The sequence below is a fragment of the Rattus norvegicus genome, chromosome 1 (assembly GCF_036323735.1).
Source record: "Rattus norvegicus strain BN/NHsdMcwi chromosome 1, GRCr8, whole genome shotgun sequence".
NCBI lineage: Eukaryota > Metazoa > Chordata > Mammalia > Rodentia > Muridae > Rattus > Rattus norvegicus.
In genome coordinates, this window is record NC_086019.1 from 170,873,293 (window position 1) to 170,886,342 (window position 13,050).

Consider the following 13,050-nt stretch of genomic DNA (forward strand, 5'->3'; position numbering starts at 1 on the left):
GAAAAGACCATTATATTGAATTCAAAATGCTGTTGTAGTTAAGTCAGTGTAGTCGTGGACATGTCTACAGTCTCAGCACTTGGGAAGTAGAAGCAAGAGTTTGAAGTCGTTGGTTCCGGTTTGAAATCTGTTGGACTGGTATGAGTCTGGTTTCATGCCTGCATGGCAAAACCTAGCTGACTTAGCCACCTCCCTAGCCCTGTAAATTTTTTTTTTTTAAAGAATCGATTTAGTATTCCAAGATAACAATGCTTCCTATGGAACATACCACACTGAGCAGGCTGGAGTTTGGACATTGGTTCTTCCTGAGAAGGTCCCTCTGCACAGCTACCACAACGACCATTAGCTCAAGTTGATCTTTTCCCATCTCTCCAGGGTAGCAGAATGATAGGAAGGAGGAAGGTTTCCACTTTGAAGTGTGACAGGACCTAAAATGTGCTCAATATTTGGGGGAAAGAATTCTGTATAACTTCAGAAGCAACATGGAGACCTAAAACTCTACAAAGTCCTTCCCAACCGTCTCTGTCAAAACTTCATGCTTTCCTTGGGGGCAACTGTTTCTGCAGCTTAGTAGAGCATGAAGACATGCTGGCACGGGATTCACATCAGAGTGTGATTACAGGAGAGAGCAGAGGTGAGCATCTACTCTATGGGTGAGTCCTGGTGGTCTTTGGAGACTTTCCTGGAAGGCCCTCAGGACAATCAGCCGGAGTCCTTCTATAAATGCTGTTACAAGGACCACTGCCAAGTCAGGTTGTGATCTAGGAAAAGAAGAGGAATAGAGTTGCTGAGTAAGAAGTATCCCATCCCTAGTAAATGCTGAAGCCACATCTAAACCTCTTCTCAACCAAGGCTGTTTCACATGCTAGGAGAAGACAAGCTCAGCTTTAATGCATTGGGTTAAAAGGGTTAGATGGAGGCAAGGTGGGCAGAAGGTCAGAGAACATGGGCAGATCCAGAAATTAAAATGTTCTGTCAGTTCTTACCTAGTAAGCACCTTTGCAAATTGCTCTATATATCTTAACCCTCTCTGGAGGAGCCCTGTGTAATACTAAATATTCAGAGTTTTTATATTATAAGAAAACAATAAGCTGAGAAGCTGGAGAAATGGCTCAGCAGTTAAGAGCACTGGTTGCTCTTCTAGGGGATCCGGATTCAATTCTCAAAACCCATGTGGCAGCTCACAACCATCTATAACTTCAAACCCAGGCGATCCTATGCCCTCTTCTGGCTTCTTTTGGTACTGCATACATGTGTCCGCAGCTGTAAATGCAGGCAAAACATCAATATACATAAGAGAAAAGAAAAGAAAAGAAGGAAGAGAAGGAGAGGAGGAGGAGTGGGAGAAGGGGGAGGAGAAGGAGAAGGAGGGGAGGGGGAGGAGGAGAAGGAGAAGAAGAAGAAAAAAGAAGAAGAGGAGGAGGAAGAGGAGGAGGAGGAAGAGAGGAAGAAGAGGAAGAGGAGGAGGAGGAGGAGAAGGAGAAGAAGAAGAAAGAAGAAGAAGAGGAGGAGGAAGATGAAGAGAGGAGGAGGAAGAGAGAAGGAGGAAGAGAGGAGGAGGAGGAGGAGGAGGAGGAGGAGGAGGAGGAGGAGGAGGAGACGATGACGACGACGACGACAATGGACCAATGAGATGAATCATCTGGTAATGCACTTGCTGAGCAAGGCTGACAACCTGAGTGGATCCCCAGAATCCACTTAAAGTTAGAAGAGACTCCACAAAGTTGCCTTCTGATCTCCACAATGGGGTATGGTGTATGCCCCTCAATAATAACAATAACATTAATAATCATTTTAAGAGAAAGATATAATGGCTTTTTAAAAAGTAAATAAGTCTGAAATATGTTTGAGAGCAATTTCACTAAAATACAGAAGCTTAAAATTTTTAGTATTTTTCCACTGAGAGGGAACCGCTTCCTGTCTTCTGAAAATGTATTTGTGGATCCAATCTCATTCATTCCCCAGCAGCTATAGAGAGATGTGCAGGTAACACAGTACTGTGCATCATGGGTGCAATAACCATATCACGTTAGGAGATAATGTTGACAGCACCTCTCTTCATCCTCCAGGTCTTTATGTCTCCTCTCGACAAAATTCCTTCTGAGCTTTGGAGACAATATAGCTGACTCATGAAGGGAGAACATCCAACAGACACTTATTCTCAGCTCTTTGACCAGACTCCCCATTGCCCATTATCCACTGCAAACAAGGACTTCTCTGACAAGGACAGAGAGCAGCACTAATCTTGGATATAAACATAAATATTGAGAAGGCAATTTGACCCTGTGTCCATTTAGCAAGACAACAGTAATAGATTCCTCCTGTCCACTATCTCTTAAATTACAGACTTTTGACCAGGTTGGCAGTACTAGACATGAATTCCTTCCTGTGGAGCAGGCCTCAAGGATAAATAAAAGCTTTTGGTTACCCACAATAACAGTCATGCCACTATTGCTCCAGTGGGCCTGTCTTGCCTGTCCGGTCAGTAATGTAGTTTACAGAGTTCACAGCTGGGTAAGGCAGCTTCTGATCTGTGTCCCCCAGCAGCCTGCATAGCATTTCCCACACTCTGTAAGCTAGTCATCAGGAAAGAAGCATCCATCTCAGACCCAGCTTGAGTCCCTGTGTTCTGCCACCAAGTTGTCTAGTATCTTTATCAGCAGTCTTACCACCTACTTCTAGTGGGCAAACAAGAACAATGGTAATGCCATGTATTGTTTAGGGGGGCCTTGGGGACTCCCCGACCAACAACTCTTAGGCAGGTATCCCACATCTGGCACTGGGATTTTCATTTAGTAACCTGTGCCTTCTGGGAGCAGCAATTTCCACTCATAAGGGTACCTCTGTTTGGGAAGGTGGAGGACATCTCCAGGATGAGACAGAGACCTGGATAAGGGAGGCACTCAAGAATCCATGGGAGTTTCTTTAAAAGGGGAACAAGAATACTCTTGGCAGGGAATAGGGAGGCAAAGTTTAGAACAGAGGCAGAAGGAACACCCATTCAGAGCCTGCCCCACATGTGGCCCATACATATACAGCCACCAAACTAGATAAGATGGATGAAGCAAAGAAGTGCAGGCTGACAGAACCAGATGTAGATCTCTCCTGAGAGACACACCCAGAATACAGCAAATACATAGGTGAATGCCATCATTAAACCACTGAACTGAGAACAGGACCCCCGTTGAAGGAATCAGAGAAAGGACTGGAAGAGCTTGAAGGGGCTCGAGACCCCATATGAACAACAATGCCAAGCAACCAGAGCTTCCAGGGACTAAGCCACTACCTAAAGACTATACATGGACTGACCCTGAGCTCCAACCTCATAGGTAGCAATGAATAGCCTAGTAAGAGCACCAGTGGAAGGGGAAGCCCTTGGTCCTGCCAAGACTGTACCCCCAGTGAATGTGATTGTTGGGGGCAGGGCGGTAATGGGGGGAGGATGGGGAAGGGAAGCCCATATAGAAGGGGAGGAGGAGGGGCTAGGGGAATGTTGGCCCGGTAACCGGGAAGGGGAATAACAATCGAAATGTAAATAAGAAATACTCAAGTTAATAAAGATTAAAAAATATATTAAAAAAAAATAGGAATCCATGGGAGTGACCTTAGCTATGACTCACAGCATGGGGAATATGAAATCTGAAGAGGCCACCTCCTGTAGCCAGGCACAAACCCCAGTAGAGACACCAACTTACCCATAAATTTATCCTATCTACAATAAAAGGCACTAAGGATGGAGCAGAGATTTAGGGAATGGCCAAGCAATAATGCCTAACTTGAGACCCATTCCATGGGCAAGCACCAATCCCCGACACTATTAATGATTGTCTTAGGGTTTTACTGCTGTGAACAGACACCATGACCAAGGCAAGTCTTATAAAGGACAACATTTAGTTGAGGCTGGCTTACAGGTTCAGAGGTTCAGTTCACAATCATCAAGGCAGGAACATGGCTGTATCCAGGTAGGCATGGTACAGAAGGAGCTGAGAGTTCTACATCTTCAACTGAAGGCTGCTAGCAGAATACTGGCTTCCAAGCAGCCAGGATGAGGGTCTTAAAGCCCAACCCCATAGTGACACATCTACTCCAACAAGGCCACACCTACTCCAACAGGGACACACCTTCTAAAAATGCCACTCCCTGGGCCAAGCATATACAAACCATCACAATGATACTGTTATACTTGCAGACAGGAGCCTAGCATGGCTGTCCTCTGAGAGGCTCCTGACTCAGACAGATGCAGACACCCACAGCCAAACTTTGTATGAAGCTTGGGAACTCCTATGGAAGAATAGGAGGAAGGATTTCAGGCCCTGAAGGGGATAGGAACTCTACAAGAAGAAAGACCAACAGAGTCAACTAGCCTGAACTTTTGGGGCTCTCAGACTGAACCATCAACCAAAGAACATACATGGGATGGACCTAGGCCTCGCTGCACACATGTAGCAGATGTACAGTTTTGTCTTCATGTGGGTCCTAAACAATTAGAGTTGGGGCTATCCCAAAAGCTATTGTCTGTACATGCGATATGTTCTACTAGGTAGGCTGCCTTGTCTGGCCTCTGAGGGACAGGAAATGCCTAGCCTCCCAGAGACTTGAAGTGGCAGGGGTGGGGAGGGATACCAGAGGAGGCCCACTTGCTCAGAGAAGAAGGGGAGGGGTGAGGGGGAAAGGATTGTAGGAGTGAGAAACTAGGAGGGGAGGCAGTAAGAAGGATATAAGGGCTGGAGAGATGGCTCAGCGGTTAAGAGCACCCGACTGCTCTTCCAGAGGTCATGAGTTCAATTCCCAGCAACCACATGGTGGCTCACAACCATCTGTAAAGAGATCTGATGCCCTCTTCTGGTGTGTCTGAAGACAGCTACAGTGTACTTATATATAATAAATAAATAAATCTTTTAAAAAAAAGAAGGATATAAAAGTGAAATAAGTTAAAGAAAAATAAATTTAAATTTTTTAAAAAGGTACCTCTGTTTAAATATTTTCATCATATTTTTAGCTACCTTACAAAAAATAGTGTGTTTCCACAAACTTTTACATACATCCTTAGTTTTGGTTAACCCTTCATGTAATTACTCATGTCCCAGCCCTCACCTCCATCCCCTTTCCACTTTCAGTTAAAAATCTTTTCTGTAACGAAGCCATTATGGATGAGATATGTACAATATGTACTGTACAATATGTACAGTAATAGCTGAAACTGCTGACACACAATGGTATCCCAGAGGAGCAAGTTGTCTTAGGCAGCACTGGTGGAATTACATGGTGTGACAGCTCACATGAACCTAAGTATTCCAAACGTTTTGCTGTTGCCAAATTTCTTATGACCCCTTACCTAGTAATGTGAGCCTAACTGGGTGATGACCCAGTTAATAAAAAGTAATAATAATAAAAAAAAAAGAAACTGTGACTTACAGGAAGAATCAGTTCAGAAGCAAATCTGAGCCCAGACCTTGAGGAAGGTCTCACTCACGAGGGGGTTCAGTCAAGGGTTCAGGAGAGGGTGTGGTGTTCAGTACAGCTCTACAATTGAATAGGAGACAGGTCATAAGGATGGGCAGCATCACGGAGACTGGATCAGGAAAGTGAGCCTGATCCTAAGAGATCAGAAATGAACAGAGTGTATACATGGTATACAGAGTGCATTACATGGTAGTGTATATGTGAGTCCCCTCCACTGAGTTGTGTGTCTCATACACATTCCCTCTTCCTATTATGAGCAGTCACTTCTGAAAATCTAGCATTAGATGTAGTTTACTTGCAAAGATTTCACTGAGTCTAAGGAATGTTGGCTTAATTGGGAAAGTATTGGCAGACAATCCAGGCTCCTGAGCAGAAAAATTACATAGTAACTTGGCACATTAGTTCATCACCATGGCTACAGTGTAGATAATAGACAGAGAGGTCAGAATAGAGGTTGAACATCAGGCCAGACTCCCTCACTGTGCCGTTCATTCACTTGATCAATAACTTAATTCTGTCAATTCTACATCTTACATATGCAAGGCATCCACTTAGAACTTTCTCCACTGACACTATTCTATCCCTGTGTATTCTCTCACAAATCTCTGTAACAGCCTTATAAGCCATCTTATGTCTTGAACTTAGTCTTGGCTCCCTCTGATCTAGTCCTTCACCAGGGCTCCAAAGACAGTTCTCTTAAAACACATCTGCTGAGGTTACTCGCTTCCAAGTCTATGCTTCTCTTATTGCTCCTACAGTGAGTGACTCCTATAAGGTTTGGTCTGCCCTACACAGTTGACAAGGTCTGGGTTCTCCTTGGGATGCCAAAAGAGCTACTGCTCCGTTGCCTAAATTTACTCTTCCGTTCAAGGACGCTCATCTGTGCAGCTGTTGGAGCATCATTACGCACTCCCAGTCCCAGTTCAGACATTCTGTGGAAATTACCCCAAGCCTAAGGAAGCTCCCTCATCAAAACTATATGTCCTGAGCCTAAGGAAGCTACCTCATCAATACTATATGCCCTCATCGAGGAATTGATTTACAAGTGTCTGGGCAGGGACTTCTTGCCTCAGTGTAGGGTCTACCTAATGGGCTCTTGTGGTTAATTTATGGTGTCTACTTGATGAGATTCAGAGTCACCATGGAAACACACCTCTGGGTGGGTGTATGAGGATATTTTCAGGAAGATTTAAGTGGAAAGGGAAGAGTCACTCCAAATACGCTGTGTTTCTGGCCTGAATAGAAAAGAGAAAGGAACTGAACACCAGCATTCATCTGTTTCCATGACCATAATGCAATGGGACCTGCTGCCTCATGTTCCCACTACCATAACTTCCCAGTAAGTCACGCTGCAAATCAGAGCAAACCCTGAGGTGCTTTTCTCAGGCATTTTGTCACAGCAACAAGGTACATAACTACAACAGCCTATCCAGACTCCAACTTCCTCCTCGTGCAAACACTTGAGACCTGTGTTACAACTATATTACAATTCAACTCCTCTCTCTGCCTGGTCTTCTTTCCTTACTCCCTCATAAGATTGTTCCAGAAAGCACACCCTCAGACATATCTTGTGTGTGAATTGGCCTCAGAGTCTATTTCCTGGGAACGCTACAGTACAGCACTCTCCTACCGCTATAGAAATGCCATCATGCAGCCCTCACATTAGCTCCTGAGTCCACTAAGCCGCCACGTCTAGGTCATTGTTCTGTGCATGAGATGCTGCTTATACAACAGGGTCATTTTCTTCATCCTCTTCCTCCTCTTCTTTTTCTTCCTCTCCTCCTCCTCCTCCTCTTCCTCCCCATTATCTACTTTGTGGAGTTAACATCTATCCATCCTTCAGGTCTCAATTAAGGTTTACTTCCTTTAAGAAGTCATCCCAGATTTGCTGAGCCCTGCTTGATGTTTTCAAGCCAATTGGTGCTGCCCTTACAACTATGTCATTATAAGAATTATGCTACACTGTACTTCTGTACTGTGTAATTGACTCACCTATTAGCATGAGGAATTTGTGTACCATGTCTGTCATTGTATCCCTAGAGTATAGTCCAATATCTGGAACACAAATAGGTAGCAAAAGACATTTCCTAAACAAAGAAAAAGTAGGAAATGTCCTTAAGTGAGGAATTAGCAGAATTAAAAAAGGGATTATACATATAGTTTAAATTTTGGTTACTGACTAAATAGATGTAATCCAGGATAACGCCTTCATTTCTGCATTTGTAAGAGATAAAATACAACACTGTTGGCTGAGAGAAATAATTCTCAAGAAAGTTTTACGAAAAAGGTAATTGGCTCACTCTTCTTCCTCACTCTCACTCTTCCTTCCTCCCTCTCTCTCTCTCTCTCTCTCTCTCTCTCTCTCTCTCTCTCTCTCCCTCTCTTCCTCTCCTCCTCTCTTCCTCTCTTCCTCTCTTCCTCTCCTGGCTTGACATGATAACCTGTGTGTGTGTGTGTGTGTGTGTGTGTGTGTGTGTGTGTGTGTGTGTGTGTGCTTCTTTCATCCTGTAGGCTTTCGCCCGATTCTCGGTACTGTGTTGGTGCTGGCGCCGACAAATGGAGGTCCCACCGAGATCGGAGAAGAAAGGGGTACCACCTACGGGACGTCCCTGGAGCCCAGCTGGCATAGGAGAAGGGACGGATTGGGGGTAAGATGGGCCAGATAAGGCCTGGATGATTTGGGCTAGCCTGAGTAAAACTTGTCATAAAAAAGGGACAAGGTAACGGTAAAGTGTTTTTGCATATGCGTTCTGTTAGAGTTATATTCTAGTCTTTGGACCCTGACTAGAGATAGTTTACACCCTAGACATGAGAGAGAACGGGTTTGGGAAAAACAGTCCTCCCAGATTCTCCGAGGTTGCTCTGGAGAAAGAGAAAAACCTTTTCAGAGCTCTGCTAGGAACAGAGGGAAAGCAGGAGACGTCCTGCCTCTCTGCTGGCTCCTATTGGAGAAATGCTTATTTCTGGTTCTGGGTTCCATAGGTAGGATATGTGGGTCCCTTCGGTGGGACACCATCTAGTTTTTTCCCTTTATGTCTATAGTCTGTCCTTGGTGCACCAAGCTGTCCATGTCTGTCAGTTTATGTCTGTGGTTTTTGTTTCTCGTTGTTTAAATGTTTTATGTTTCATGTTCAAAAGGAAAAATGGTAAAAACTTTATCTGTCAATCATTCACATCTTGGTTTGGTTTTAACTCGTTTCATAAAGGAACAAATGAATAAAAAGCAGTTTCAATTGGCCTTTGGAGCCGTGCACCTGTAGCTTGGAGCATAGGTCAGCTGGAGAAGCTGTCAGGGGGCTGAGCGTCTCCACGAGCTGATCTTAAAGGCGCCAGCAGCTCCTCAGCTTCTTTGGTACAGGAGCTGATGGCTGTTTCTCTTAGAAAAATCCCTGACTTATTATTTGACTTAGCAGGTGACAAGGTGCTTCTCTTAAAATCATAGCTAGAAAAGTAAAAATGGTGCTTGGTCTAAATATTAAAGATATGTGTAGCCACTTCAATTTTGTTTCTGATTGGTTTTAAATGTATAAATATGCTCTACATGCCTTGGTTATGGACTATTGGCTTTTAAGTTATAGGATATGGTTAAAAAGGTATAATGTCAGTAACAAAAAGATGACATAAAGCTGGTAATTTGGATAAAGTCATTCTAGACAACATGCGGTATGAGCCAACCTAGGGAAATAGGTCTAAATTGAGAAAATATTTTTATGGAACTCTTATTCTAGAAACCAGGCTTCTAAAAGAATTTAGGACAATGTCTCTTTGTTGAGGTATTGGAGACCGCACCATCGTGCATTCATATGTAGGAATTGGCAGTCAAACTTAGTAGCATGAAGGATAGACTTGGAGTTTTGGAGACTGGATTTTGGAAACTAGTTTGTTGGAGGTTTTGCTTTCCAAAGTTGTGGTTTGCCCTGAAGTTATCTGTATTTTAATGCTAATCCCACTGCCCCAAGGACAGCTGCCTAGTCAGGTACTCAGAACTTAGGTGACCTCCCAAAGTTGTGGTTGTGCTCTGTTGTTACAAGGAGAATTTAAGGATTGTGATTCAGGATTGCCAGTGTTACATTGACTAACTCAAACTTGATTTATAATTGAGAAAAAATCAAACAGGTAGAGATTGTTACAAGATTTACGAAGGATTGATGAGGTTTTAGAACTTGTGAGAGCATTACAGCTTGTTTGCTTACTCCAACTGCCATTTCAAGATAGATTTAGAGGATTGCTTTTATGCAATTTGTTTAGGTCCTGGCAATTGTGAGTTTTCATTTCATGAGCTTGCTTATAATTTTAGAGAGCCCATGAGGTAAAATCATTAAAAATTTTTTCAAAAGAATGGCTAATAGCCTTATTATGTAATTTTGTTGCTTCTTCAATGTAAAAAGTTAGAACCTTGAATCTCTCAGTGTATATGGAAATTTTTACTACAAACCTTTGCTCTCAAAATGAGCTTTAATATTTGGGGAGTAGCTGTCCAGAAAAGAATATTTGAAACTAATTTTAAGCTTCTAAGGATATGTTAATTGCCAAAGTACCTCACCTTACCAGAGGACTTAACTTTGTTATCCTCATTGGAGATAAAGCTTTTGTCATTAGTACAAAATTGTAGGCTAGAGTCATGGAAGTATTTTAAAAAGAAACCCGGTGAAACATACCTTATTCCAAACAGCAATCAATTGGTTATTACAAAATACTGATATTTGGCCTATTACATATACAAATTTCAGGCAAAATTGATAATTTTACTCTTTGCATGCTTTTGTATTTCCTGTACATTTGTGCATGCAACCCATAGAAAATGCGCTTACTGTATTTATAGGTGGTTCATCTAATGAAAAGGCTACATGTATGATTGGATCACTTGTTTATTCTCTTGAGTTTCCGCTGCTTCAGCACAGATTATTAGATTACGTCCTGTAGCCACTGTTTTTAAATGTTAAAAAATCAAGCTTTCAATTCATATACAGATAGCCAATGTGTGGCTTGTGGTTTACAATTGATTAAAAGGTTTTCCTTTTTTTTTTTTTAGATACTACTAGCCCTCAAATTTTACAATTACTTAATGCTTTATTAGAGGCAGGTTTTCTACTTGAAATCAGTGAGTGATGATTTCAGTGTGAATGTCTGACAACTCACTGTCCTTTCAGTGCTCTGGCTCGGAGAACTAAATAAAACCATAGACCCAGCTCTTTGAAAATGGTAATGGAGTTGATAACACACCCTCACGAAAAGAGGAAGACTCCAGTTGCTTACTTTCAACACCCAGCCTCACCCTGCCAACTCAGGGATTTCTAAATAAGGCTGAATCTAGACAATATTTACAGGTTTTGACATTTCTAATTAATGCTTAGGTTTAGGTAAATAAAGTTTGTGAGGTGCTAGAGAAATGGCTTAGTGGTTAAGAGCACTAAATACTGTTCCTTTATAGGCCATTTAAGAACTCAAGCTGGATTGCCTGGACCCCTTAGCAAGGGAGGACAATGATACCAGGCAGATTATAGGCCTTACATAGAAACAATTAGTCAAAAAATCTCATTCTTTATATATCCAAAACAATAATGCTGGAAACAATAATTTGGTATACAAGTCAATTTATGAATACAAGTGCTCAGTGTCCTCAATTATCTTAATAAATAAATAACATTTTAACAATTTTAATAAATAAAAAGGGGTAGTTATCCCTGTATACTAAATAATACTCTTTTTATTTCAATTTTAAAATTTGGATGCCAAGAAACTCTGAGTGTTTATGGCACCCTACAACTAGGCATACTTCTGCCTAGGTGAAATAGAAAGATCCATATGTTGGCATGATTCTGTCCAGGTATTTTTATGGGGAAGAGGGAATCTTTGTGTTTTTTCTACAGGATGACAGGAGTGTGCCAGCTGCCTGAGTGGCTGGTGAGACTTGCTGATCCTGGGAGCATGAAGATTCAGCTCTCGTGGTTTGGGTCCCTGAAGTCATTCCTGTGCCCTTAAGAGGAAGATGGAAGATCCCCCCTCATCTTTTGTCATCACAGAAATTCTGGCGTTGCTGCAGTCATTGTGTCCCATCCCACTGCGGCCTGTGCTCCAACCCTCTGTGCACTACTGCTTGCTGGAAGCTGCTGTGGACTGGGGAACTCTGCCCTGATTCTGCAGATCTCAGACATGGTTCCATTGCCTGCTGGTTGTTCCAGAGAAGAATGACCAATCCTGAACTGTCTTGGGAGAGACCTTGGCATTTTCGCTGCTATTGTAGCAGCCATTACTGCTGCAGCCATTGTGTCTGCAGTGTCTGGAGTTACCCTTCCCCAATCTATTGTTAGGCAAACACAGTGGGTGAACTTTCTGGAGTAGTTGCTAACAATTGGGAATTCTAAATTTTATTATAGGAACGGCTTGACTACTGCCCTTGGTGGTAGCAGCTGAGGAGAACCAGATGAGGTGCCCATTACTTATCAGGAGAGGCTCAACTTCCACAATCTCTTAAATTAATGCCATCTGGCCCCTACTCCTTTGCCCCTGGGCTCAAGTAAGAGGAATGAGAAGATGACCTGATGTAGCTATTCTCAGCGACGGGCAACTTCCTCTGACCCTTGACCAATCTAGACATGGAGCCTTGAGGGCGACAAGGTGGTCCTATGACAGAGAGGCTGGGGTCTGAGAGGTCGATCCTAAGACAGAGGTAGTACACCCCGTTTAAACGTACGGGCCGGTCAAATGCTCCTCTGCCCAGTTTCTCCCCCAATAAACACACACTTATAGCCCAAAAAAAAAAAAAAAAAAAAAAAAACAACAAAAAAAAAAAAGGTAATTGAAAAACAGGCCATATCTGTGGTGTATGGCCATATCGAGCACAAATGTCCAATAGGAAGGTTGGATTTGGGGCTCAACACTATTTCTCCAGACAAGTCCCCTTTGTCAGTTTACTTCTGACCAATAACATCCTATACTCCACGTATTTTATAAGTCGATGCATATATTGGGTGTCATGGAATTTTTAGAACAAAGTACTACAGACCTGTGACTTAGATAATAGACATTTAGTTTCTCCCAGTTCCAGAGGCTGAAATATCAAGATCAAAGTGTGAACATGTTTGACTCTCTGAGGCCACCCTCCTCAGCTTGTAGATGGACATCCCTCAGTGTCCCACACACAGCCTTCCATCTGTATCTGTACCTGTGTCTAAATTTGCTCTTTTGATAGGAACATTAGTTAGATGAGTTTAGGATCCACCTCAAGAATTAACTCTAACTTAACCACCTCTGTCTCCAAATAAAGTTTCATTCGAGATCATAGAGACTGGGATGCAAACAGGAATCTATGGACACAGTGTAGCTCATACAAATTGTACACTGTTTCCTCTTCCTACATCCACTGCCTGGAGGACTGCTCAACCACTCCTCTCCACCAGAGCACCTATGTTCAAAACAACCTCTCCCTCATCTTACCAGACTTCAGAACAGATGTAAAGGGGGCTATTCAGGGGTCGGGGGAATAGGTGATAGAAAGACCTGAAGGAGAAGGATAAACAAGAATTTGTAGTTATAATGGGAGAAAATATTCTAGGTTATATATCCTTCCACCCACTAATTCAAGCA

The 13,050-nt window shown here is 42.7% G+C and overlaps 1 long non-coding RNA gene across 1 annotated transcript; it reads right to left on the reverse strand.

Moving 5' to 3' along the window:
- LOC134485161 (uncharacterized) lies at nt 1-4,097 on the reverse strand. Its single transcript, XR_010063127.1, has 2 exons — nt 3,910-4,097; nt 1-761 (listed from the first exon to the last, which is right to left on the reverse strand). It is a non-coding gene; the product is annotated as an uncharacterized LOC134485161 (long non-coding RNA).
- Nucleotides 4,098-13,050: the final 8,953 nt, after the last annotated feature.